The sequence below is a fragment of the Phallusia mammillata genome, chromosome 1 (assembly GCF_965637545.1).
Source record: "Phallusia mammillata chromosome 1, kaPhaMamm4.hap1.1, whole genome shotgun sequence".
NCBI classification, from domain to species: Eukaryota; Metazoa; Chordata; class Ascidiacea; order Phlebobranchia; family Ascidiidae; genus Phallusia; species Phallusia mammillata.
In genome coordinates this window covers 6025442-6034223 of record NC_137252.1, presented here as the reverse complement: position 1 = coordinate 6034223, position 8782 = coordinate 6025442, and the positions used below count along the sequence as shown (strand labels likewise).

General features: G+C 37.8%; 1 long non-coding RNA gene across 2 annotated transcripts; it reads right to left on the bottom strand.

Annotated features, from left to right (window-relative positions):
• Window positions 1–1104: 1104 nt before the first annotated feature.
• Window positions 1105–2824, bottom strand: LOC145209091 (uncharacterized). 2 transcript variants are annotated; one of them, XR_013855006.1, is made up of 3 exons: window positions 1961–2824; window positions 1596–1824; window positions 1105–1456 (listed from the first exon to the last, which is right to left on the bottom strand). It is a non-coding gene; the product is annotated as an uncharacterized LOC145209091 (long non-coding RNA). The 2 variants fall into 2 exon arrangements; XR_013855005.1 differs by having other exon boundaries at window positions 1105–1824.
• Between the last annotated feature and the right edge of the window lie 5958 nt (window positions 2825–8782).

The following is an 8782-nucleotide window of genomic DNA, read 5'->3' as shown; positions in this document are numbered from 1 at the left end:
CTTCGATTGTGACAAATATGGTCGACATTAAACAGTATGAAAATAAAGGTTAACTGCGCATCATATTAACAATCACGCTAAAATGTTACCAAATTACAGAAAGCTGTTTTTAATTGCATTAGGGAAACACACCAGGGGGCCATTCTCTTCGTTTCAGACATAGGCCAAGTGATTGCTTTGACCTGACGTATTTGTACCCTTAGCACTAAACCTTCCCCATGCATTGCGGCCAATTTGAAAATTTGAGGCGCTTTTTCTTAACACCAAGCTTGAGTTTGAGTTTTTAATGTTACGATAGACAACAAAGTATCACATACAAGTTCAGACTTATGCTTTATTAAGCCACACACGAAACCCTATATCGCCTCCAGTGACTTTTTGAGCAAAATACGACAGTTCTTCCCACCAGGCAAAACTGCTTGGTTTTACTATATCCCACTATTCGTTGACTTTTGACGAAAACGTAATCCTAGATGTTCCTTACATTCGTGTTCATTTATTACGTCGAAATGCGTGTAAACAAGGTTGAACAAAAACGTTACAATTGCAACCAAATAAATTGTAAGCCAAGTCCTATTTGCAGCTACTTTTCGGGTAAAACAAGTTGTGTTTAAAGTACCTGTCCTATGGCGTATAAGCTAGCGTCATGAAGTAACCCTATACAGCCCCCAAGTGATAAGGTGCAACTTTTCTCCATAGTCCTTACCATGTAAATCTGCTACGTTTTATCATTCATTCTCGCAACGTGTTGATTTAACGTTGTGTCGTGTGTGCGTGTGTCAATTTGTCCTAGGTGTCAATACATTTTAGTGCAGTGTAAATAGCGTAATAAATCTGAATCATGGCAGCCAATTGAACTAGTGATCAAGTTTTTGATTAAATCGTTACCTCTGATATTCATCTTTCTTAACATTGCACCCCAAAAGTTACTTGTTGCTAGGTTACAGACAAGTCAAATTAAGTGTAAATCAAGTAGCGATGACGTATGACCATGACGCCATCGATTAGTAAATACGGATTAAAACTTGAAATTATTTTTTTGTTGAGAAAGCAAAGTTGGTGTTGGCTATTACTTTAGCTTGCTGATTTATAAAAGCTGTCCACAAAAATGATTCATTCACAGCAAATATTTCAGTTTAGACACCGAAGTCTTGATTACATTTTTTTTTTTTTTCTTCACGAGGTTCGAACCCAGGACTCTCCCGGGGACGAATCCCGATCAGGGTTTTTTATATCTGTATATGGGTCAGGCGCGCCGGACCATTCGGCCAAGTTCCTGCCCAAGTCTTGATTACATTGCTTCAAAAGTGTTTTGTGTTTATCCGACTGTCTCTGGTGGTGGTTCCCTTTTTAACTAGAGTTGTGGTTTTAACATTTTTCTGGACCTGAGGTTTCCAGCGCGTTATTCACTGACCGAATGTCTGAAGTGTGTGAAATGGTTTGAAGAGATCCGTTACTGCAATAACATTTAAAGGTTTTAATAAGGGTTGGTTATACGTAAGGTCCACAGTAGATTTGTAAGCAGGTTCAAAGTTAAGGCTTAAACCAGGGTTAAAGGTAAATGTATTAGCCCGAAATTTAAAAAAACAACTTACAAGTTAAGGCTGAAGACCTGCTGAATTTACAGACAGAGTTCTTTACTACAAAATGGTTGGGGATCGCTCTGTTCAAAGCATAGTGTGAGAGGAATTTTATTATTAAACTGCCATAAAACACTTACTTACTTCACTTAAGAATTACCAAAGGCACTGCCGCCATTTTGTAGCACGATAATAGCTGCCAAAATCAAAATGGAGAAAAATGCCTTAAGAAAAACACGTAGGCCTGAAAAAAAATACATTTAACTTGTCAAAATAAGATAATAGCATTTTTGCTTTTTTTAAATTTTAACATTTTAGTATAAAACTAAGGAACTTCCGTAGGTTGCCGATCTAAACCTTATGTCAGTCACTGTACTTACTTGAAGATAATAGCACTGGAGAAAATCAAGAAACCCTGGCAGCAAACGTACAACACTGCTTAGCTATCTATATCCCTTGTCTATCTATTGCAAAAGGGGTGCCCAAGCAAAGCATACGGACACGATCACATATCAATAGGGCAAAGAAATCCAGCATTTTAAATTCAGTGTATACCTACTTGCAGTTGTACTGACCCAATGGGTAGACAATAAGAACACACTGCCGTATATCTGACTCTAATAAACAAACAAACTATCACTGTCGAAACGAACAACAAGACGCAAAACTAGCTTAACGTTCCCACATTATATTTTAATAAGGCATACCACGAGAGCGCCTCTTGCGCTAAACACGCAACACAAAAGTCACCGCGCACGAATCAACTGTGAGACATCAATTCTAATGCGTACTCTAGTCACTTAAGGTAGCTTAAGGTAACTTAAGGTAACTTTAGAACTGATTTTAAGTCTAAAATGTGTCGATCTTTATAGCGTTCAGGTCAAATCTCGTTATCACCGGCATAGTCGTAAAACGTACGCCCGAGAAGATTAACTGTGTTCTAAACCGTAATTATTCTTTAAATTGCTTATAGAAGTGTCAAGTTTAACATGGCTGGAAGCAGATTAAGACGTTGCTTCACGTTAACACGTAAGGGGATGATAAAACGATAGCCTTAAGCAGTAATTGACCGGAGCAGTAAAGAAAAACAGGTTTAACAGGTGGTCAAGCTTTTGTGTAGAAAAAGGCGAGTTATGAACGGGGATGACCGTGGTGATATGACACGACAATTACACGAATTAAAATGTTTTGAATTAAAAAGTCCAAAGTCCGATGTATTTTGAATTAAAAGTCCAAGGTCCGATACACAGTTAACAACCCATGTGCTTCAAACCTAACGAAAAGATCGTTCGAACCGTTTTGTGTTTGTGGTTCTAGTTCTGGTGGTCGTGTTGCTGCATCTGCCGGTTGAGTTTGGTTTCTTCTGCGTTGTCTGATATCACGTGCTTCGGTGACATCATCCTGAGTGTCTGTAATGAAAACATGTAAAAGCAAAAAAGAAATTGACTCCAAACGAACCAAATTCAAATGTGTTTAAACAAAACAAATTATGGCCTTTCTGTCCGTGAAGATATCATGCGAATTATCCACCAGTGTAAAAAGCTATGATTGTCATATTTGTGCTGCTTGTTGTGGCATGCAAGAGTGTTGTTTTATGTTTATTTTTCACGACTTTTGTTCTTGCATACCGACATTTGAAATCCTTAGACAAGCTCGTTTTGCCCCTTCTTCAAACGCACGAAGACGGAGCACCTCTCCTATATCAAGATTTGGATTTTGAAGCAGAGTTTGAGACAATCCGTCTTTGCAATATTCCATTACGATTCCCAATTTGTCAGACCATTTGACATAGCCAATGACACGTACTAACTTGTCGCATTTGCTCTTTTGCAAACGTTCGATTTCTTCTTCAATGCTGTGTAAATTTAGTTTTCATTTGTCAGTAATGTACCTAATAAAACAATAACAAAAAATTACTTACACTTTTTCCACAACTGCATTCTCTTCTGTACCTGCATGAAATGGAACTACTTTAATAGGCACTAGCTCGTGTGATATGTTGTTGTATGCAAGCGCGCTATCTCCAAACTCATCAGAGCCGAGCAAATCTGTTTCGGCTTGATATTCAATATTGGCAGCATCAAACTCTATAAGCTGTTGAAACATTTAGTCGAAATCTTAATGTTGCAGATGTTTAAATATTTTTAATTAAAAAGTTTGTACCCAAAAGAAAAACATCACTACATTATATTGATCAACAAATGTAACGAGTACTACAGGTTTTGTGTGTGGAACTATGTTATGATATAAGTTACTTACATTTTCGTTTCTTTCCATTTCTGAAACTAGTAAAAACAACCAATTACACAACCTTTGATAAAAGAAAACAGTAATTTGAAAACATGTTGACAGTTCACTAAAGTTTCCAGCCTAGAAAATAATACCATATTCCATGATTTTACAATGTTTAGAAAATGTTTTTCTTATCGGAAGTTTGACCGCGAACTACAAATGTTCGATAAATATGTTTGATTAAATCACATTGTTTCCAATTTTATTCCTAAACACAGCCGTCTTATCAGTTATTTATTCAACTATTTGATTGTGACAAATAGCCTACTCTGCCAAACTAGCAGGTCGGAGTTTGGTCAAACATTTTTTTGCCAACAAAGCAAGCGACAGACTTTGTACTTTTGCGGTGAAACCAAACCGGGCTTATGGTTGAAGTGTTGACACAAGTCATGCAATCTAATTAATAATTAGTGGGTGGAATTCTCTGTTGCAACTTGTCACAAATATTCTAGAACGCCCCATGACAATATCCCACGACCCAATTACCACGCATCACGGGTAATTTCTGTACGTCTAGACTCCAGAGTCTATCGTTGCTGGCGCTATTGTGTTGTCATTGTTGTAGTGTGCTAGTTTTATCGCATCGCAGTTGTCCGTTGCATTGTTCATTAATTTATCTAAAGGAAATCGTCATAGCGAGTTAGTCTTTTTTCCCGATCTTTGTAATATAAGATATATAAGCGCCCCCTTCTAACGATTTAACATACGTATACGGAGAAGAAGATAGAGTAGGCCTATAGAGATAACTGCGAAGTAGTGCTGGATTGTTGCTTTGTTGTTTCGTTTACGTGTGATTGGACGTGAATAAATGTGAAAGGAAAGGACTGCTGCCGATCAGAGTACACGAGCGTTAGCTGTTAAGGAACTTCCGATAGTCAGTCTAAAATTTTTGCGTAACCGTGAAAACGGGAACGTGACACAACTATTAGCAAATGTTGTTTCCTTAAAATTCATCAGCTTTGTCAAATTTTTAGGTCTGGGTTCTAGGATCACAAAACCCTGTCATTTACAAAATTCGAACCCAATATACTCCCCAGTAAGAATCCCATTAAAGTTATTAATGTCCGTATGTTGGTCAAGCCCTGGAACAGTCGTCCAATACTTTCGAATTTGTTGTATTGTGTTAATACATCTATTATTGTTCGTTTATTTTGTGTGTACGTGCCATAATAGCGGGCACATTATAGGACAGAGTTCAAAAATGATGCATATCAACTGTGGAGATTTGTTTCTAATAAACGCAACGCAAAATAGAATAAATTATAGATTTAATTATAAGTCAAAGTTTAAAAGAGTTCAAAAATGTAACTTTTTCCATTAAACTGCAACGATACTGATATGACATGAACAAAACAAATGAGGTTTTGGGTAAACTCTGAAAGACGCACTGTTCTGAGGTTACGCAACGCCAGCGTTTTCGATGCACAGTGATAGCGACACCAACGCCGGAACGAGATAAATTTACTTGCCACAAGTTGACGCATTTGCGACCGGCCATCACTATTGTTAATCACCCACAACCAAACAATTAACGACATCATAACTGTTTTTTTGCACGTCAACACATGACAACAATTGTAAGCAAAAGGCACATTTTTTTAACATAAGCATGATTTAATACAGTTTTAAATGTATATATTTTTGTTAATTTCAATTTGCACAAAACTTCCTAGTAAGACCTGATTTAGAACATGCGTCATCCAAATATGAGAAAGGTGTGGACTGTGGACCACTGTCGTATATGGTTAAATCGATTGTAATATACAATGTTTCGGCAAACGCTCATGCTATCACCGCCAACTTTGGGGTAAATAATCTTAATTCACCAGAGGTAGTGGCTACTTGTTGCTCCAGCAAAAAAAAAATTGTTGCTGCCTTTGTTCTGCTTTGACGTACATTTCCAGATTAAATGAGCTTTATGAATTTATCTACCAGACGCCGGTATTTTGAGTGGTCAGTTTGGAGTGGTAAAAGTTTGTCTGTTTGGTGCAATTAAAATTTAAGGAACTTTTACCAGCTTGTAGCTTAAATATATAATGGTTTTGTTTAATGTTTTTTTTTGGCGTAAGAGGAATTAGAAACTTTTACGCAGCCTTTTAGATGTCAATCTCCAGTGTGTGTAATTTGTAGAACAAAAGTATTCCACACTTTTATGAACTAGGGCAACACAGAATTCACAACAACACACAAACGCCTGTTTCCTTTCCTTCCGCATGTTTAATATCAGCGAATTTATAACACTCTTGAAATTCTACACTAAGTTAAAGAATTTAACAAAACTTAAAAAACTAAATTCAAGGTTTAGGTTAATTAGATTTAGACTTATGTACTGAATCAAGCGGACAGATTGTTGAATGGTTCATGACTTATAACCTGCGTTCTGACACCTTTGTTTATTAAAATATAACATGATCACGTAAGGACCCAAAAACTCTAAATAAGTAAAGAATCCATAGCCCCCCCCCCCCCCCCCCCCCCCCTCAGGATTTAGTTGCGAAAACCTCACGATAAAAAAATATGCATAACAAAATAAAACATGTCATAAAACATAAGTGTGTAAACGTGCAACAAACACACCTCCAAGACTACTTTTACAAATAACACGTGACAGAGAAGTTGGAGATCTCGCTGGAGAAGCTAACGGCGCGATCTGCAACAGGACCGGGTCCGACAACCAGCCGACCTTTCTTGGCAAAGCTATGTGAAAATTTGCCTTTGTAGAAGATTGGGAGTGTTTGGTCAAAATAATCGAACGTTTTTTGACCAGATATTACAATTTGGCTCGAACTTTAGAGCGTTTAGCAATGAGGTAACACAACGTATGACGCTACGAACAAGTGAACCATTAAACGTCAATAAAGCTGAAAAAGTAAACACAGCGCAACAGCAAAACCCGCAGTTTTCTGCTTCTTCGTGACGCTCTGACAAAAATAACATCCCTACTGTTTAAAAAGTCACTGTAGATGCAATACTTTAAATGTTAATTTCTAGATTGCCTGTCCAAGGTTCAATGCAAAGTTTATTGTTCCTATTTTTGTTTATCGAGAGAGAAAGTGTAAAAAATGAACGTTACATTGGGAAAATAAAACTGATCCCAGTACCGAAAAAGCTATGTTAATCATTTGGCCTAAAAAACTTGCTTGGAAATTTGGCGAGAGAATTGTCACCTTCCTTGTAACAGCAGAAAAACAATCAGTACAATTGTGATGCAGAAGAAAACAAACATTTCAGAACGAGATATCAGCAATTGGAATATTCCTCGTGTGATCACTGAAATGAAAAATCAAAGACAGCCAGTTCAGCGAGAACAGAACAAAATACTACATAATCTTGCTAAAATAACAAATTATACCTTGTGGTGTTTGCGGTTTTGGACCTTCTTGTCTATCTGTGTCTGCTGGTTCGGTTTGGTTTATTCTTCGCTGTCTGATATCACGTGGTTCGGTAACGTTATCCGGTGTGTCTGAAATAAATACTTTAACAAGTTAAATGTCTGTCGAAATCCGAACGCAATCTTTCGGCATCGAGTGGAACCATTATGAAGCTTCAGCTGTGTACCAGTGTAAAAAGTGATCGTCTTTGTGCTACGGGTTATTCAATACCCGAATAACTGTTTGGGGGATCGCGTTGCAGTCCGCTACAAGTCGATGTGGATGCTTTCACACACAACAAATTAAACATGGCATCGCTGGGTTACAAGGATTCTAATGTATGTAGCAAAATGTAAAAACAAAAACGTTTTACATGATTTTTCGTTTTGGGCCGACGGAGAAAATAAATTGTGTTTGTTAGTTGCAGGGCTGTACAAAACTTTTCTGTGTTATATTCTAAAAAACGTTAAATTCAGAAACCTTGTTGGCCTTGTGGTTCTAACTCTGGCGGTTGTGTTGCTGTGTCTGCTGGCTCGGTTTGGTTTCTTCTAGGTGCTCTGATGTCACGTGCTTCGTTGACGTGATCTGGTGGGCCTAAAACAAATACACAAACAAGTTAAGTGTCTGTCAAAAACCTAACGCGATTTACTCAAAATCTAAGTACAACTTTTCTGAAAGCGAGCTTTGCAGAAAATGAATGTTTTGTTATTGACCTTTAACTTAATTTTCTGAGACATGTTTGTATTTGTTGGTTGTACGGTTTTTTGAGAACTCTTTCAACACATTGAATTTAATTAGTAATACCATGTAATTGCCCTTCATTTCTTTCACCAATTTGTGTTTCAGGTTCACTAAAGATTGGCCCTGTCAGAATCGGCCCGTCTGTTGTCGAAGTATCTGGTAGCATATAAATAATGCAGATGTAAGAGGAACAACGTAATAAATCCTGTGTTAAACGCCAACGTTTTCTGCTGGTTACCTGACAGATTCAGCTATGTATTCAGCTGATTACCTGACAGACCTGTTGTCGGCTTCGTTGAAGCAGTGGAGCCTTCGAGAGTAATTTTATGTCTGTTGGATTCTACAAACCAAAAACGTAACTTACAACGCGTGAGATATTTACATAGTTCCTAAGGTGGAAAATCAAACCTCGTGGAAAACCTCTCGAACGAGTCGAAAACTGGTGAAGTGGAACGAGATTTCGCTCATTGAAACGCTGTGGAACATCTAGCTTCAGTTGCTTTCGGGCATTTTCCACTTCTTGTTGTAGACTTGCTGGGTCCTGTCTTTGTAACAACTTCTCAAGCTCGTCCACGATTTCGGTCATGCTGGCTGGACGATCGATGGGTTCCTGCTCCCAGCATCTCTTCATCAACTGTTCTAGTTGTTCCACGACTTCTCGGTCAGTGCTGTCCAGAGTTTTCATCCACTGATGTATTTCACTGCAGTTTGGTCTCATTCCTCGTTTGACAAAGTCTGATAACTGTGTTGGATCCACATCTGCATATGGAACTTTACGAGTCAACATCTCGTATATAA